General features: G+C 35.7%; 1 long non-coding RNA gene across 1 annotated transcript in view; it reads right to left on the bottom strand.

The window, feature by feature from the left end:
- LOC307193700 overlaps positions 1-19063 on the bottom strand; it is a 32558-nt gene that overhangs the window by 3043 nt on the left and 10452 nt on the right. The gene's annotated exons all lie outside the window — the stretch shown is intronic.

Genomic DNA, 19063 nt, shown 5'->3' on the forward strand with positions numbered 1-19063 from the left:
GTTTATTCCTTGGGATTTTCTTTTCAATATATAGAGTAAACAAAATGAGATGTGTGGAAATATTTTGTAAAATGCAAAAGGGAAAGGGACTTACATTCATGGAACACTCATCAAGTGCCAGGCCGTGCATGTAACAAATGTAGCACAGGCGTGTATTTCTTGGTTCTCTGCTCATTACACTCTGGGGGAGCATTCAACCACAACGTTAATTTCCAAGACTAGGCATCCTCCATCTTCCCTTATGTAGAGAAAGACCTCCATACTTGAATGCTCAGACTTGCTGTTAAGGTCATTCTCTGCTATTTGTCTAAATTTAAACTGGTTTCACATAATTCAAAAAAAATACATGCACCCCTATGTTCAGTGCAGCACTATTTACAATAGCCAGGACATGGAAGCAACCTAAATGTCCATCAATATGGGAATGGATAAAGATGTGGTACATATATACAATGGAATATTACTCAGCCATAAAAAAGGACAAAATAATGCCATTTGCAGCAACATGGATGGAACTAGAGATTGTCATACTGAGTGAAATAAGTCAGACAGAGAATGACAAATATCATATGATATCGCTTATATGTGGAATCTAAAAAAATGGTACAAATGAAACAATCCCCCCCAATAACAAATGTTTTGTTATTTACAAAACAGAAATAGAGTCACAGATGTAAAAAACAAACTTATGGTTATCAGGCGGAAAGAGAGGGGCGATAAACTGAGATTGGGATTGACATATACACACTACTGTATACAAAACAGATAACTAATAAGGACCTACTGTGTAACACAGGGAACTCTACTCAATACCCTGTAATACCTATATGGGAAAAGAATCTAAAAAAGAGTGGATATATGTTTATGTATAACTGATTCACTTTGCTGTACAGCAGAAACTAACACAACATAGTAAATCAACTATACTCCAATAAAAATAAAAAATAAATAAAGTGGTTTCAGAGGAACTTATCTAGCTCTTCATTATTTTTTAATGACAGTATTTACTATAGCTACATTTAAAACTATTATATCTGCTCTTCTTAAGTTGTGGTATTACAGTTAAATTAATTTTGTTACTTAATAGTGCTCTCAGTCTTAAGTAAGGGACAGGAATTATCATTCCAATGGGGAAAGTAGTTGCCCATTATAGTAGTTGAAAGAGAGTGCCTCAGTGGAGAAAAGAGTCTGTTTGATAAATGGTGTTGGTAAAATTGGATATTCACATGTAAAATAATGAAAATAGACTCCTATCTTACACCACGTACAAAAATTAACTGAAAATGAATTGAAGACTTAAACATGGGACCTGAACCATGCAACTCCTAGAAGAAAACATAGGAAAAAAGTTCCTTGACATGGGTGTTGGCAATGATTTTTTGGATATGTCACCAAAAGCAAAAATAAACAAGTTGGATGACATAAAACTAAAAAGCTTCTTCATAGTAAAAGAAACAATCAACAAAGTAAAAAGGCAACCATGGAATGGGAAAAAAATATTTGCAAACCAGATCTCTGATAAGGGGTTATTATCCAAAATATATGAAGAACTCATACAACCCAACAGCCAAAAATCTCCCCCAAAACAAAAAAACCATAATGAAAAAACTAAATAATCCAATTAAAAGATGGGCAAAAGCCCTGAATAGACATTTTTCCAAAAAAAGATATACAAAAGGCCAATAGGTACATGAAAAGATGTTCAACATCACTAGTCATTAGGGAAATGCAAATTAAAACCACAATATGATATCACCTTATGCCTGTTAAAGTAGCCATCATCCAAAAGATAAGAGGTAAAAATGCTGGTGAGGATGTGGAGAAAAGGGAACCCTTGTGCATTGTTGGTGAGATAGTAAACAAGTACAGACACAAGGAAAACAGTTTGGAGGATCCTCAAAAAATTAAAAACAGAACTACAATACAATCCAGTTATTCCATTTCTTGGAATATATCCAAAGGAAACAAAAGCACTAACTCAAGAAGATATCTGCATCGCCATGTTCATAGCTGCATTATTTACAATAGCTGAGACATGGATAAAACCTAAGTGTCTGTCCATAAGTGCACGGATAAAGAAGTTACAGTATATACATACAAAAGAATATTATTCAGCCATTAAAAACTGAGGGAACCCTGCCATCTACAACAGCATGGATGGACCTTGAGGGCATTATGCTAAGTGAAATAAGTCAGACAGAAAAAGACAAATACTATATGATCTCACTTAAATGAAGAATCTTGAAAAACAAAACACTAAACTCATAGAAAAAGAGATCAGATTTGCGGTTATGGGTCGGGGGGCGGTTCAGGGGAGGAGGAATTGGAGGAAGGTTGTCAAAAGGTACAAACTTCTACAACCTGAATGTCCATCGATAGATGAAAGGTTAAAGAAGATGTGGTATATATACATACAATGGAATATTAGCCACAAAAAGGATGAAATAATGTCATTTTCAGCAACATGGATGCATTTAGAGATTATCATACTAAGTGAAGTAAGTCAGACAAAGACAAATATCATATGATATCACTTATATGTGGAATCTAAAAAAATGATACAAATGAACTTATTTACAAAACAGAAACAGACATAGAATATCAAACTTACAGTTACCAAAGGGGAAAGGGGGAAGAGAGGGATAAATCAGGAATTTAGGAGTAACATACACACGCTACTATATACAAAGTAGATAAAAAACAAGGACCTACTGTATAGCACAGGGAACTATACTCAATATTTTGTAATAACCTATATGGGAGAATAACCTGAAAAATAAAAGTTTTGTATATATATAAAAACTGAATATATATATATATATATATATTATATATATATATATATATAATATATATATATATAACTGAATAACTTTGCTGTACACATGAAACTAACACAACATTGTAAATCAACTATACTTCAATTAAAAAACTAAATAAAAATTTTTAAAAAGGTACAAACTTCCAGTTACAAGATAAATAAGTACTAGGGCTGTAATGTACAGCATGATAACTACAGTTAACACTGCTGTATGATATATAGAAAAGTTGTTGAGAGTAAATCTTAAAAGTTCTCATCACAAGGAAAATTTTGTTTCTTTTTTTTTCTTTCTTTTTTATCTATATGATATGATGGACGCTAACTAAACATTACCACAATATATGTAAGTCAAACCATTTTGCTGTATACCTTAAACTTATTCAGTGATGTATGTCAATTATATCTCAATAAAACTGGAAGGAAAATAAAAAGGGAGAGCCCCCTGAGCAGTAGCCTTTCGTAAGATAGATCTCCTAAGACGGCATTAATGAACCTCTGGATACAATCATAAAGACCAATAGTTCATGCTAAAAGGCACTATTCACTTTTCATTCTGTGAAAAGGAAAAGGGAGGAAAGGCACATAAATACTTTAGTTATATAGAGTAGATGAGACAAGGACTTTGAAACCGCACAGAACCTGGTTTCAAATGTCATTCCATCACTTCCTATTTGAACTTGGAAAAGTTACTTAACATCTTTGTACCTTGATTTCTCTTACGAAAATCCAGATAATAATATCTAAGTGCTGTTGCCAGGATTAACTGACATACAATTTAGCATAATAAATAACACATACAAATCGTTTAATAAATATATATCACTTTAAAAGCGCTATCTTTGTGATATATGGACCACAGAAAAGCTACAGATTCCTGCTAGATTTGTCTAGAGAGAAACTACAGCGAATTAAAATACTGACTGCATTTTTCATTTTCCCCTTTACGTTTATATTGCAAAGAGACAGTATAAAGCCAGTCCAGCTATAACCACAATCTTCTATTTGTTAGGCTCCAGTTCTTGTAAGTGCTATAAAATTAGTTAGTTCCCCCTTGAGTATAGCCATTTATATGCCTAACAGGTAAAGAACTGAGCTCAACGTCTTGCCTCACACAAACCGTTCCTTTTTTTGACTTCCTGATTTCTTTGAATAGCATCACCATTCTCCCAGTAACTCATGCTTGAAACTCTAGTCATTTTTGACAACCACTTCTCCCTCACCACCACCTATTGAACTTACTTCCTCATTGTTCTCAAAATCCATCTCCACTCATCTCCATTTCTAGGGCCACCACCCTAGTTCAGCTCTCCAACCTGTTTTTCTGGCCTCAAGTGTCTTTTTGCCACCAAATTCTTTTCATCTATAGTTGCCAAACAAATCTTAGGCAAATAATGCTTTACTGAGACTGTTTCACCCCATTACCTCTGCCTCTGCTGAAACATCTCTGGTAGTTCCCCATTGCTTACCAAATGAACTTCAGGCAGTCAGTACCTCCATGAGATGACCCTATACTAAATTTTTGGCCTTGTCTTTAATTACTCTACTATCTGCATCCTCTTTGCCTTTCCCCAAGCAAGGAGGAAGACTTTTTTACCTCCATAAAGCTATTGCTATTTATCATACTTTGAAAAACCTACACTTTCATTTCATCTGTTCAAATTATGTCACCCTTTAAGGCCAAAAGCAAATGTCATCTCTCTAACAAATGAAATAGTAGATTTGCAGAATATTCATTTTAAAATTAATGAACTTATTTAATTCATTGATTAAATGAATTAATCAATGAATGTATAAATGAAATAAAAAATGAATGAATAAAATTCTACCCTGAAGGGCTAGGTTGATTCCTGGAATGAGATCAAGAATTAAAATGGAATCATTAGAAGATTAGTGTAGGGTTTGATTAGGCAGATAAAAATAGAGGCAAGAAATCTTTACTTTGGCAAGAAGAATGGAGGGTTAGAAATGGGGAATTCAGCTGGAACCAAGAACCGAATATGATGGGTCATTGCTTATTAGCAAGCAGAAAAAGCTGATGAGAGAGAAGTTAGGCCAGGGTTGGTTATAACAGCACAGACTCTACTCAGAAGGGCAAATTGTGAAACATGGATTGCCACCACTTAGAGTTTAGATTTGTTCTTGATCGGTGGTTCTCAAAATGTGATCTGCAGACTCCATGGAGTCCCCGGGAAGCTATCTGCAAGGTCAAAAATATTTTCACAGTAATACTAAGACATAACTTGCCTCCTTCACTGTGTTGATATTTGTACTATTGCTAGTTCCTTAACAGAAATCAAAGCAGTGATACCAAACCGTACTAGTAGTCATTGTATTCTTCATTGCTATATACACCTGGCCCTCTGTATTCCCGCAGATTCAACCAACCATGAACTGAAATTATTTTTTTAATTTTTTCTTTTGAAAAGTTCCAAAAAAGCAAAACTTGAATTTGCTGCTCCAGTAAATATTTACATAGCATTTATGAACTATTTACATTGCATTTACATTGTATTAGGTGTTATAAGTAATCTAGAGATGATTTAAATTATACAAGAGAATATTCCATAGATTGTATGCAAATACTGTGCCATTTAGTATGAGACATGAGCACCGTAGTATTTTGGCAACTGCAGGGGATCCTGAAACCAATCCCCTGTGGATACCAAGGGATGACTGTACTCACAGGGAAAAAAAAGAGAATTTAAGATGATGCTTGATAAAATAGTAATAATTATTAATTTTATCAAATCTGAACCCTTGATCACGTCTTTTAAAAGTTATGTGAGGCAAAATGCATAAAGCATTTCTGCTGTATATCAAAGAACAATGGTTGTCTCGAGGAAAAGGATTTATGTGATTGAGTTGTGAGCTGAACAAGCCACTCTTTATATGGAACACCATTTTTGCTTGAAAGACTGACAGACAGACAGCCTATAGTCATTCAGACTTGGGTATCTGGCAGACATTGTCTCAAAATTTAATGAAGTCTGTATTTCAATGAAAACAACTTACAGCATTTTTTGTTAAGAATAAAATTTGAGATTTCAAAAATTAGAATTTTGGAAAACTTATATCCACCCTGTGAGTTTGACAATTTCCTAATTCTTAAGGACTTTTCTGATGAGTAGTTATATTAATGAATGTTGAGTTTTTGATATTTCAAAATGACACGTGTCAGGATTTGGAAGATATGCATAACTCAGTGAACCACTATTTTCCAAATGACCAATGAATGACATTACAAAACAATGTGGGACTAAAAGATCCATTCAAAGTTCAAGACACACCATAATACACCAATGGATTTTAATGTTACAGTATACAAATGTTCATTCCTATAGTTTCAGGTTCCACATTGCTACTAACCTTTAAGAAACTATCACTTTTAAGGTTTTGGTGGTGTGAAAGCAAAGAATTATACTCACAATTAACTTTTAAAAGAACTATTAAATACTTTTCCAATTACATATGTGTGCGAGGCTGGATTTTCTTCATTTATTTCAACTAAAAAAACATATCAGAACATATGGAATACAGAAGTAGACATAAGAATTGAACTGTCTTCTATTAAGCCGGACATTAAAGAGATCTGCAAAAATGTAAAACCAATACCACTTTTATCACTAAATTATTTTGGAAAATACAGTTAATTTTCATGAAATATATGTTATTTATCTTAAAATATAATGGGCTTATTGTCTTTTTTAAAGGAATCACTAAACCTTAAAAATTACTAGTTTTAATATCTAATATGGTAAATATCAACAGATATAAACAAAAGCTCTTTGGAATTCTCCATAATTTTTAAAGGTGTAAATGGGTTTTGAGACCAAATGCTTAAGAACTGCTGTCCTCAGCAGCCCCACCCCAGGACCTTTTTAGGTCTATTGGAAAACAGAAGTTAGGGAATGGTAGCTCCTCTACGTAAATGGCTATAATTCCTTGGTCCAGAAATTGTTCAAATCTATCTTGAGTTGAAGTAGCAGAAAATCTGAGAGTCTGATGAAGTTAAGATTACCCACATCCCCTGGTTTACTGATGTCTGATCCAAACTTTAGCTTTATTTGGTTAGAATTCTGATGCCCCCATCCCAAGGTAGCCTCTAGAAGACAGTCTAGAGCATGGGCTTAATGGCACTAGAATCCCCAGTCTAGTTGTAATCAGAAAAAGTTAACAGAGGAAGGCACCCTGACTTTTTGATCTCTTTGTGGTTTTAACAAAAGGTTGTAGTGCTACTTCTCTAGAGCAGGCTTTCTGGACAGTGTTCAGAAGCCATCTCCTAACAATATTTTTTACCATTTGGGGAAGATGAAGATTTTCAAAATCATCAAGTCCTGATCCCTTTTAAAAAAATTAATTAATTTTTATTTTTGGTTGAGTTGGGTCTTTGTTGCTACGTGCGGGCTGCGGATGGACTTTCTCTAGTTGCGGAGAGCGGGGGCTACTCTTCATTGTGGTACGCGGGCTTCTCATTACGGTGGCTTCTCTTGTTACAGAGCACAGGCTCTAGGCGCACGGGCTCAGTAGTTGTGGCGCATGGGCTTAGTTGCTCCGTGGCATGTGGGATCTTCCCAGACCAGGGCTCGAATCCGTGTCCCCTGCATTGGCAGGCAGGTTCTTAACCACTGTGCCACCAGGGAAGCCCATCCTGCTCCCTTTTTATTTAACAGTATTGACCCTAAATTCTCTCTCTCTCTCTTTGACATTTTGCATTTTGCTATACGTATCAAGAATAAAAGTGTCACCTTCAACATTTTGCTTAGAAATCACTGTAACTATATAACAAAGTTCCATCACTTACAAGTTTTGCTTTCAACGTAACTGCAGCAATTTCACTAAGCTTTTTTGTCACTACATAACAAGTATTCTCCTTCCTCTAGTTTCCAATAACATGCTCTTCACTTCTTTCTGAGAACTTCATAGCAGTGTCCTCAGTGTCCATATTTCTACTGATAGTCATGGTGATTCTAGTCATGGTGCTGAAATTTCTCTATTATGCTCTTCAACATTCTTCCAGCCTCCACCCATCACTCAGTTCCAAAACCACAGACATATTTTCAGGTACCTGTTAAAACAGCACTCCACTTCTAGGTATCAAAATATGTATGTTTTCTATTTCTGCGTAACGAATCCCATAAACTTATCAGCTTAAAACAACACATATTTATTATCTCTGTTTCTGTGGGTCAGGAGTTCAGGCACAGCTTAGTTGGAGTTTCCACTGTTGGGTCTCCCATTGAACGTGTTGACTGTGTTGTGTTCCCATCTGGAGGCTCAAATGAAGAAGAATCTTCTTCCAAACTCTCAGGTTGTTGGCAGAATTCATTTCCTTGCAGCTGTAGGACTGAAAGCTTCAGACATTTTTGCTGGCTGTCAGCAAGAGGCTGTCCTCCACTTCTAGAGGCCATGTGAGTTCCTTGCCACATGGTTCTCTCCATAGGCAGTTCATAACATAGCAGCTTGCTTCTTCAAAGACAGCAGCAAAGTGACAAAGGGCAATTCTGCTAATAAGATGAATTCTTACATAATGTAACATAATGATGGGAGTGATGTATCCCATAACATCTGCCATACAATGTAATTATGGGAGTAACACCCTATAACTTTTGCCATATTCTATTGGTTGGAAGCAATTCACAGGCTCCACCTACATTCAGGGATAGGAGCTTAAAGAAGGGCATTAAAAGGCAGGGATCATTGGTAGTTGTTACCTCAGGGTCTATCTGCCACAATGAACAATGAGGGGTGGAAACTAGTAGATAAATGCTTCCCTTTTCTTCACTCAGGCAGACAATTCTAGATGAATTCTAGACAACTATTCAAAGATCTAGAAAAATGAACCCTAGTTGCCTACAGAAATGTCTAGACTGATCATCTAGTCTTGAATTGGCTTTCCTCCCTTCCATGTTTTAGTTTCCCAGTTTTTCACTCATTTGCTGGGATCTCTTTCCAAAATCAACTACCTGCACGTAAGTCATTGTCATAGACTAATTTCTGGGAGGAAGCTAGGTTAAGGTAGAAGGAGTAAATAAACCTGTATAGATGGTACATTACAAAATAGGAGGGATATTAAGCAGGAGATCCTCCTTCCCACAGAAGAATTATGAACCGCCTCCCACAACCCCATATAATTTCTCTGGACTATCTTTAGTAAAGCAATGCTAAAACTTCAAGAAAGAAAGCACAAGAGAGTTTTCTAAGATACAGTATCTAAACTCTCTTCTCCACAAAGCCAGAACTTACCCTGGATGCTAGACTGGGCTAGGCTAGCAAGTGGAGCTTAATTAGTTTCTGTTGTAGAGAGAGAGTTCTATCAAGTATGAACCTGGCAAAGCTAAACGGCACAAAAAGAATGACAGAAGTATTTAAATATAGAGAAGAAAACTATTAAAGAACATTTATCACCAAAAAAGGACTAGTTTTCTTTAGTGCCTGTCTTCTGAAGTGGTGCCTGTCTTCTGAAGTGGTGACTACCATTCACTCTACTTTGGCCAAGTCATTCGTCAAACCAGTGACTGTCGGGTCACATGTTTGGGGAGGGTATGGATAGAATTACAAAAAGGGGACCCATGACACTCGGGGTAACAGTTATGAGGAAGAAAAACCAATGAGGTACTTACAAAAAGGACTTGAGTCAGAATCATATGGACACCATGTCTAGCACAGTGAATTACTGTAATCTTCACATAAAACTTTGAAAACAGTTGCCTTAAGATTTTACTGTCTGCATGATCAGAGTTCTCATTTCCTTTTCTTAAAATATGGGTAGGACTCTTTGAAATGTCTAAAGATAGGTGACTACCGTTGGCTGAGTATACTGTGTGAACAGGCCCAGCACTGAGCTAATTGCTTTGCATGCAATTTCACAACGTCTTTTTGAGCATAGAAGCTATTATTATTCTTTCCCCTAAGTATGGGGAAACTGTTAACCTCAGGATATTGAGTAATTTGCCCAAGGTCATAATAGCTAGTGAATGACAAAGCCAAGACCCAAAACTCATGTCCGCTTACTCTAAAGTTAAGGGCTTTAACCACTGCATCACACTGCTGTCTCAGGTTTCAAGATAGGAAATCTCAATTTTTAAAAAATATTTTAAAAGAATTTAAGTTCTTCCATATCTCATTTTAGTCACTTAAACTAATGAGCTTAAAATTTCTGTTTTTCTCTGAAAAATGCAAACTAATATATGGTGACAGAAAACACACATCAGCACTTGAGGATAGGAGAAGGCTGGGAGGGGCAGGAGGAAGGAGGAAGGAAATACAAAGTGACACGAAAAAACTTTTGGGAGTGATAAATATGTTTGTTATCTTGATTATAATGATAGTTCCATGTCTGTATACATGTGTCAAAACTTATCAAATTATACTTTAAATATGTACAGTTTACTGCATGTCAATTATACTTCAAATTGCAGATGAGGAAGTCAGTACCAAGAAGTTAAAGTGTCTTGTCCAAGATTAGCCAGAGAGATGGTAGTAGAGACAATAAAAATACAGCTTCTAAGATTCTTGAACAAGTGCTTTTTGCATCTCAATTTGAGGTTATTCGCATCTGGTTTCAAAAAGGATTTGAAGAGACATAAAATATGACATGAAAGAAAGAAGAGGATCATGCTTAAGAAAACCTATGAGCTAACTTACTTATCTCAATTGAGACTGGAAATCCACTGTGAATTCATTTGATGAAAAAGTCCAATGCATCTCTTTAGAAGTTTGTCATCATATGCAATTTATTGAGAAATACATATTTTTAGGAAGTCTAAAGTTTGTGTGACCAGCAGGAGGCAACTAAATACTTAAGAAACAGCGTCTTGTACAGGAGAACAAATTAAAATTGGAGACTGTTAGCATTCTCAGCTGTGTAGGAGAACTAAATTCCTTTTAAAATGATAATTAACACCCAGCCACATATTCTCGTAACACTGAATTTGTGAAGATAGAACACTCCCCTAAGTAGACAGACTATAAAACCACATACTAAGGCCTATATGTAGCAGATTGTTTTGGCTGTTTTTTTCCATTTACAAGGTTCTTTGCAAAAATCTATGTATTTTATAATAGAGTTTTTAAAAACTTCTTGTATTATAGAAAATATGGGGAATTCCCTGGCGGTCCAGTGGTTAGGACTTGGCACTTTCCCTGCTGGGGCCCAGGTTCAATTCCTGGTTGGGGAACTAAGATCCCGAAAGCTGCATGGTGTGGCCAAAAAAAGAAAAGAGAATATAATAAACATTGACTTATTTCTGTAAGTTATTCTAGAATTCTGCTATTTTACTTGACATTTTTTTGCAGTATTATCTCACTGTAATTTTGTTTTTAATTTTTATTGGAGTATAGTTGCTTTACAATGTTTTGTTAGTTTCTACTGTACAGCAAAGTGAATCAACAATATGTGTACATAGATCCCCTCTTTTTTGGATTTCCTTCCCATTTAGGTCACCACAGAGCACTGAGTAGAGTTCCCTGTGCTACATAGTAGGTTCTCATTAGTTATCTATTTTATACATAGTATCAATAGTGTATATATGTCAATCCCAATCTCCCAATTCATCCGACCGCCCCCTTTCCCCCTTGGTATACATACGTTTGTTCTCTCTGTTTGTGTCTCTATTTCTGCTTTGTAAATAAGATCATCTATACCATTTTTTTTTCAGATTCCACATATATGTGTTAATATACGATATTTGTTTTCTCTTTCTGACTTAACTCCACTCTATATGAATCTCTATGTCGAATCACATCTCTGCAAATGAGCCGATTTCATTCCTTTTTATGGCAAGTAATATTCCATTGTATATATGTACCACATCTTCTTTATCCATTCCTCTGTTGATGGACATATAGGTTGCTTCCATGTCCTGGCTATTGTAAATAGTGCTTCAATGAACATTGTGGTATATGTCTCTTTTTGAATTATGGTTTTCTCAGGGCATATGCCCAGTAGTGGGATTGCTGGGTCATATGGTAGTTTTATTTTTAGTTTTTTAAGGAACCTCCATACTGTTCTCCATAGTGGCTGTAACAACTTACATGCCCACCAACAATGCAAGAGGGTTCCCTTTTCTCCACACCCTCTCCAGCATTTACTGTTTGTAGATTTTGTGATGGTGGCCATTCTGACTGGTGTGAGGTGATAGCTCATTGTAGTTTTGATTTGCATTCCTCTAATAATTAGTGATGGTGAGCATTTTTTCATGTGTTTGCATTGGCCATCTGTATGTCTTCTTTGGAGAAATGTCTATTTAGGTCTTCAGCCCATTTTTTTGATTGGGTTGTTTGTTTTTTTGTTCTGTTCTTTTTTTTTTTATATGGGTTGTTTGTTTTTTTGATGTTGAGCTGCATGAGTTGCTTGTATATTTTAGAGATTAATCCTTTGTCATTTGCTTCATTTGCAAATATTGTCTCCCATTCTGAGGGTTGTCTTTTAATCTTGTTTGTGGTTTCCTTTGCTGTGCAAAAGCTTTTAAGTTTAATTAGGTCCCATTTGTTTTTGTTTTTGTTTGTTTTTATTCTCATTAATCTAGGAGGTGGGTCAAAAAAGATCTTGCTGTGATTTATGTCAAAGAGTGTTCTGCCCATGTTTTCCTCTAAGAGTTTTATAGTGCCTGGCCTTACACTTAGGTCTTTAATCCATTTTGAGTTTATTTTTGTGTATGGTATTAGGGAGTGTTCTAATTTCATTCTTTTACATGGAGCTGTCCATTTTTCCCAGCACCACTTATTGAAGAGGCTGTCTTTGCTCCATTGTATATTCTGGCCTCCTTTGTCATAGATTAGGTGACCATAGGTACATGGGTTTGTCTCTGGGCTTTCTATCCTGTTCCATTGATCTATATTTCTGTTTTTGTGCCAGTACCATACTGTCTTGACTACTGTAGCCCTGAAGTATAGCACAGATGCAAAAATCCTCAACAAAATACTAGCAAACCGAGTCTAACACCCCATTAAAAGGATTATACACCATGGTAAAGTGGGATTTATCCCAGTGATGCAAGGATTCTTCAATATATGTAAACCAATCAGTGTGATACACCATACTAACAAATTGAAGAATGAAAACCATATGATCATCTCAATAGATGCAGAAAAAGTTTCCAACAAAATTCAATACCCATTTAGAATAAAAACTCTCCAGAAAGTGGGCATACAGGAAACCTACTTCAACATAGTAAATGCCATATATGACAAACCCACAGCAAACATTATTCTCAATAGTAAAAAACTGAAAGCATTTCCTCTAAAATCAGGAACAAGACAAGGGTGCCCACTATCACCACTATTATTCAACATAGTTTTGGAAGTCCTAGCCATGGCAATCAGAGAAGAAAAAGAAATAAAAGGAATCCAAATTGGAAAAGAAGAAGTAAAGCTGTCACTGTTTGCAGATGACATGACACTATACATAGAAAATCCTAAAGATGCCACCAGAAAGCTACTAGAGAAGAATTTAGTAAAGTCACAGGATACAAAATTAATACACAGAAGTCTCTTGCATTCCTATACACTAACAACGAAAGATCAGAAAAAAAATTAAGGAAACAATCCTATTTACCATTGCAACAAAAAGAATAAAATACCTAGGAATAAACCTACCTAAGGAGGCAAAAGACCTGTATGCAGAAAACTTTAAGATACTGATGAAAGACACCAAAGATGACACAAACAGATGGTGAGATATACCATGTTCCTGGATTGGAAGAATCAATATTGTGAAAATGACTATATTACCCATAGCAATCTACAGATTCAATGCAATCCCTATCAAATTACCAATGGCATTTTTCACAGAACTAGAACAAAAAATTTTACAATTTGTATGGAAACACAAAAGACCTCAAATAGCCAAAGCAATCTTGAGGAAAAAAAAAAAACAAAAAACGAAATGGAGCTGGAGGAATCAGGCTCCCTGCCTTCAGACTATACTATAGGGCTACAGTAATCAGGACAACACCTGACATTCTAAAATCAAAATATATAAAGTTTGCACAGGATCTTGTTTTATATATATATATATATATATAGAGAGAGAGAGAGAGAGAGAGAGAGAGAGAGAGAGAGAGAAAGAGACAGAGACAGAGAGAGACAGAAAGAGAGAGATATTTTAAGAAATTGGTTCATGCAATTGTGAAGACTCAGAGAAGAGTTGCAGTTCAAGTCCAAAAACAGTCTGCTGTCAGAAGTCCTTCTCACTTGGAGAAGGTCAGTCTTTGTTCTATTAAGGCCCTCAACTGATTGGATAAGGCCCACCCACATTATGGAGGGCAATCTGCTTTCCTCAAAGTCCACCAATTTAAATGTTAATCTCATCCAAAAACACCTTCACAGAAACATCCAGAATTAAGTTTGACTAAATATCTGGGCACCGTGGCCCAGCCAAGCTGACATATAATATTAAGCATCACAGTCGTCCTATTTGTTTATATCTATAGGAATAGATCTATACAGTCAAATAACCCAAACCTTCTCCAGATGGAACAGCAATGCCTGACACAAAGAGAGCATTCAGTAAATGTATGCTGATTTGAAACTGAATTTCAGTGAATCAAATTAAATATCCCTAGCGATGGCTAGGTTCTGCCAGGCTTCCAGTGTGATGTTGGGAGATCATATAGGATAGATGTTAGGCACAAGCTCTGGAGTCAGATTATCCAGGTTCACATAATGGTGCCTCTGCTTACTTTCTGTGTAATTTTGGATGAATTAGTTAACTTTGCTGAGTCTCCATTTCCTCATCTATACAAAGGGAATAGGAATAATAGCTATTAATGGTATACATTGCTAGTGTTAATCAACATTCAGTTCTCTTTCCCTTCTGGGTACTCAGTGGATTGACTATTTCTCAGCAACCCTGCAATTGGATGGGGCCATGTAACTCAATCTGGCCAATGAAATATTGTGGAATTGAAATGTATCAATTTCAGAATGAGGGCATGAAAGGCCCATATGAAATTCCCCAGTCTTTCTTCCCTGACTGGGGTAACCACAGAAGAAGACTCATGTTAAGATGGTGACACCACAAGGTTGAAAGAGCCTGGGTTATTGTATCACCATGTGGAGGACAGTTGTCTGCAGCCAGAGCCAACTTTTTGTAACAAGAACTAAATCTGCATTCAGTTAAACCACTGACTTTTTTGTTTCAACTGCATTGTAACCTAGACTATTCTATTCTGTCTCACAGACGTGTTTTGATGATTCAATCAGATATTGTATGGGAATTGCTTGATTGATAAGTAATTAGCACTCAAATGTTATCATTATTATATTGAATGAAGAATCATATTGGCTTTGAATATAAAACACTGCTCTTTTGTTGATCATTGTAACAATTCAAAACTCGAACAAATCCGAGTACCTGGGAACTTTTATTTAAAGTATTCCAACTCTTTAAACTTTTACTTAGAACAATGCCTAATACACAATAGGCATTCATGAATAAAGAACAAGTTCCTATTTCAGTGAACCTCTAATAAATGCTATCATTCTTTTCTGGGATCTTTTATTCCCTTATTGTCAGGCTGCTAAAATTTCATTTTACATTTCTTTTATGAGACCATAGTTCTTATTAAACAACCATTTTTGGATAGAGTTGTCCTATCAATAATGGGAATTAGGCAGTGATAGCTGCTTACATGTCTTAACTCTCTTCTGAATTCAGAACCAATTCACAGGGATCCAGACAGAGAAAACAAAACAAAGCAAAACAAAACACCTTCTTACTGATAAAGCTGCTTGGACAATATGACTTCAACATACAGCCACAACAAGGATTTTCAATACTCCTTCCCAAGTCCAAATGGGAGATGACATACCAAAAGAAAATTTAGGTTTGCAGGACAGATAAACTAAGGCAGAGTCACTGTTTTACACTCAGTGAGGTCAACAGTAGGAAGAAGGAGAATTAGGCCTCACGCCTGCTCTAGAAGGTAAGCCTGGGCCCTGATTCATGTGAGTTTAGTTTATTACACAGAATGAGGAACAGATCAGAACATAATCTGTTGTGGGTAGGTAGATTTGAAAAATATGGCCAGAAAGGGAGTGGATCTTATTTTCATCTCCCCAAATCACCAATTAAATAAAACACTCTTTTTACTTATAGAAGGTGGCAGAAATAAAAATGGAAGTTACTCTTCACTAAAGTTCTAAAAGAAGCATGTTACTATTTTAAGAGCCAGGTAAGGGAGCACCTAAACATATAAAACAAATATTAACAAATCTAAAGGGAGAAATAGAAAGCAATACAATAATAGTAGTGGACTTTAACAGCCTACTCTCATCAATGAATAGATGATCCAGACAGAAAATCAATAAAGAGACACTGGCCTTACATGACATGTTATATTAGATTGAACTAATAGACATATATAGAACATTCCACCCAAAGGCAACAGAATGCCATTCACCTAAAGCACACCTGGAACATTCTCCAGGACAGATTACATGCCAGACCACAAATAATAAATTTAAGAAGACTGAAATCATATCAAACATCTTTTCTAATCACAATGGTATGAAACTAGAAATCAATTACAGGTAGAAAACTGGAAATTTCACAAATATATGGGGATTAAACAACATGCTACTGAACAACCAATGGGTCAAAGAAGAAATCAAAACAGAAATTAAAATATATCTTGAGAAAAATGGAAGTAGAAATAGAACATACTGAAACTTATGGAATGTAGGAAAAGCAGTTCTAAGAGGGAAGTTCATAGCAACAAATGTCTACATTAAGAAACAAGAAAGATCTCATATATATATAATTTTTGGTTGCACTGCATGTGGAATCTTAGTTCCCTGACCAGGGATCGAACCTGCACCCCTTGCATTGGAAGCACGCAGTCTTAACCACTAGATTGCCAGGGAAGTCCTGAAAGATCTCAAATAAATAACCTAACTTTACACCTCAAGGAACTGGAAAAAGAAAAACAAACTAAGCCCAAGATTAGTAGAAGGAAGGAAATAACAAAGATCAGAGTCGAAATAAATGATATAGAGACTAAAAAGACAATAGAAAAGATCAATGAAACTAAGAGGTGTTTTTTTTAATGGAGATATAATTTACATATAACATTATATTAGTTTCAGGTGTACAACATAATGATTCGACATTTGGATATATTGCAAAATAACCACAATAACATCCATCACCACACACAGTTTCAATTTTTTTCTTGTGATGAGAACTTTTAAGATCTACTCTCTTAGCAACTTCCAAATATATAATAAAGTATGGTTAACTACAGTCACCATGCTGTACATTACATCCCCAGGACTTATTTATTTTATAACTAGAAGTTTGTACCTTTTGACCACCACCACACATTTTGCCCATCCCCACCCCCTGCATCTGGCAACTACCAATCTGCTCTATTTATGAGTTTGAGGGTTTTTTGTTTGTTGTTTTTAATTTAATTTTATTTTTTAAATTTTTATTTATTTTTGGCTTCATTGGGTCTTCGTTGCTGTGTGTGGGCTTTCTCTAGTTGCAGCAAGAGGGGGCTTCTCTTGTTGCAGGGAATGGGCTCTAGGTGTGTGGGCTTCAGTAGTTGTGGCATGCAGGCTTCAGTAGTTGTGGCACACGGGCTTAGTTGCTCCACGGCATGTGGGATCTTCCCAGACCAGGGCTCAAATCCGTGTCCCCTGCATTAGCAGGTGGATTCTTAACCACTATGCCACCAGGGAAGTCCCTGTTTTTGTTTCTTAGATTCTATATGTGAGATCATATGGTATTTATCTTTCTCCACCTGACTTATTTCACTTAGCATAATGTCCTCAAGATCTATCCATGTTGCTGCAAATGTCAGAATTTCCTTCTTTTTTATGGCTGAATAATACATATATATTACATTTTCTTGATCTATTCATCTATCAGTGGGCACTTAGGTTGCTTCCATGTCTTAGCTATTGTAAATAATGCTGCAATAAACAAGTAAGTGCAGATATCACTTGAGTTTGTTTTTCATTTCTTTCAGATAAATACCCAGAAGTGAAACTGCTGGATAACATGGTAGCTCTATTTTTAATTTTTTGAGGACCCTCCATACTGTTTTCCATAGTAGCTGCATCAATTTACATTCCCACTAAAGGTGCACAAAGGTTCCCTTTTCTCCACATCCATGCCAACACTTGTTATTTCTTGTTTTTTTGATAATAGTCATTCTAACAGGTGTGAGGTGATATCTTATTATGGTTTTGACTTGTAGTTCCCTGACGATTACTGATGTTGAGCATCTTTTCATGTACATGTTGGCTATCAGTATGTCTTCTTTTTAAAAATGTCTATTCAGCTCCTCTCTCCAGTCTTCTCCATTTCTGAAGCCAGAACCTGAACGTTATTATTGATCTTCCCTTCTTCTTCAACCCCTACATCAAGCTAACATCAAAATTAAGCCTTTCTCCAATGAAAAAGAAGAGAGCTTAGTAAGGAATTTGGGAGCAATTAAAGAAAGATAAACAGAGCAGAGAAAGACAAAGTTGCAAAGGAGACTCAGGAAGAGTCAGAAAGACAGGATGAAAACTAAGAGAATATGATAACATAAAAACTAAAGAAGAGAATTTCTGTCCAAAGACAAACAAGAGACAAAGAAGTTGTGAATTAGCCATGACTGCTAAAGTGAAAAGGCTGTGTGGATCTGCTGCTAATGTAGCCCCCCCGAGCCATAGGTAAGATGCATGGGCCAAGGAAATCAGCAGGCAAAGAGAGGCTTTGAAGAAGTTACCAGCTAGGCTGGTGCCCTGGCAACCTCCCAAGCTGGAATGTACAGACTCGTGTTAATATGTGGGCTAAGTAGGAAATAGCGATTTTTTTAAAAAAATAAGCTTTTGTTATTATAAAAGCATTATATGCAACATAGAAAGTTGGAACTATAAATAAGCAAAATAGGAAAATAAAAACAACCATATTCCCTGTATAGAGTTTACCACTGTTAACAGTTTATTGTATACATTTATTTACCCCTATATATGCATACATATATATAAATATGCATTTTTTAAACAAAGTGGTATCATACTTGATGTGCAGTTTTGTAAATTAGTTATCTTTTTAAAATTAACAATCTCTACCCTTACCTTTCCAAGTCAATACATTTTCATCTTATCTAAAACTCAAATTCAGATTTCCTCATTAGTCTCCAAAATATCTTTACTTTGAGAATAATAATTAAAAGTAAAGAATTATTATTTATTTTTCATTTCCTGTAGGAACTGTATTTCAGGGTAACCAAAGTGTTCCAAGTA

Source organism: Stenella coeruleoalba (genome assembly GCF_951394435.1).
Source record: "Stenella coeruleoalba genome assembly, chromosome: 11".
Taxonomy (NCBI): Eukaryota; Metazoa; Chordata; class Mammalia; order Artiodactyla; family Delphinidae; genus Stenella; species Stenella coeruleoalba.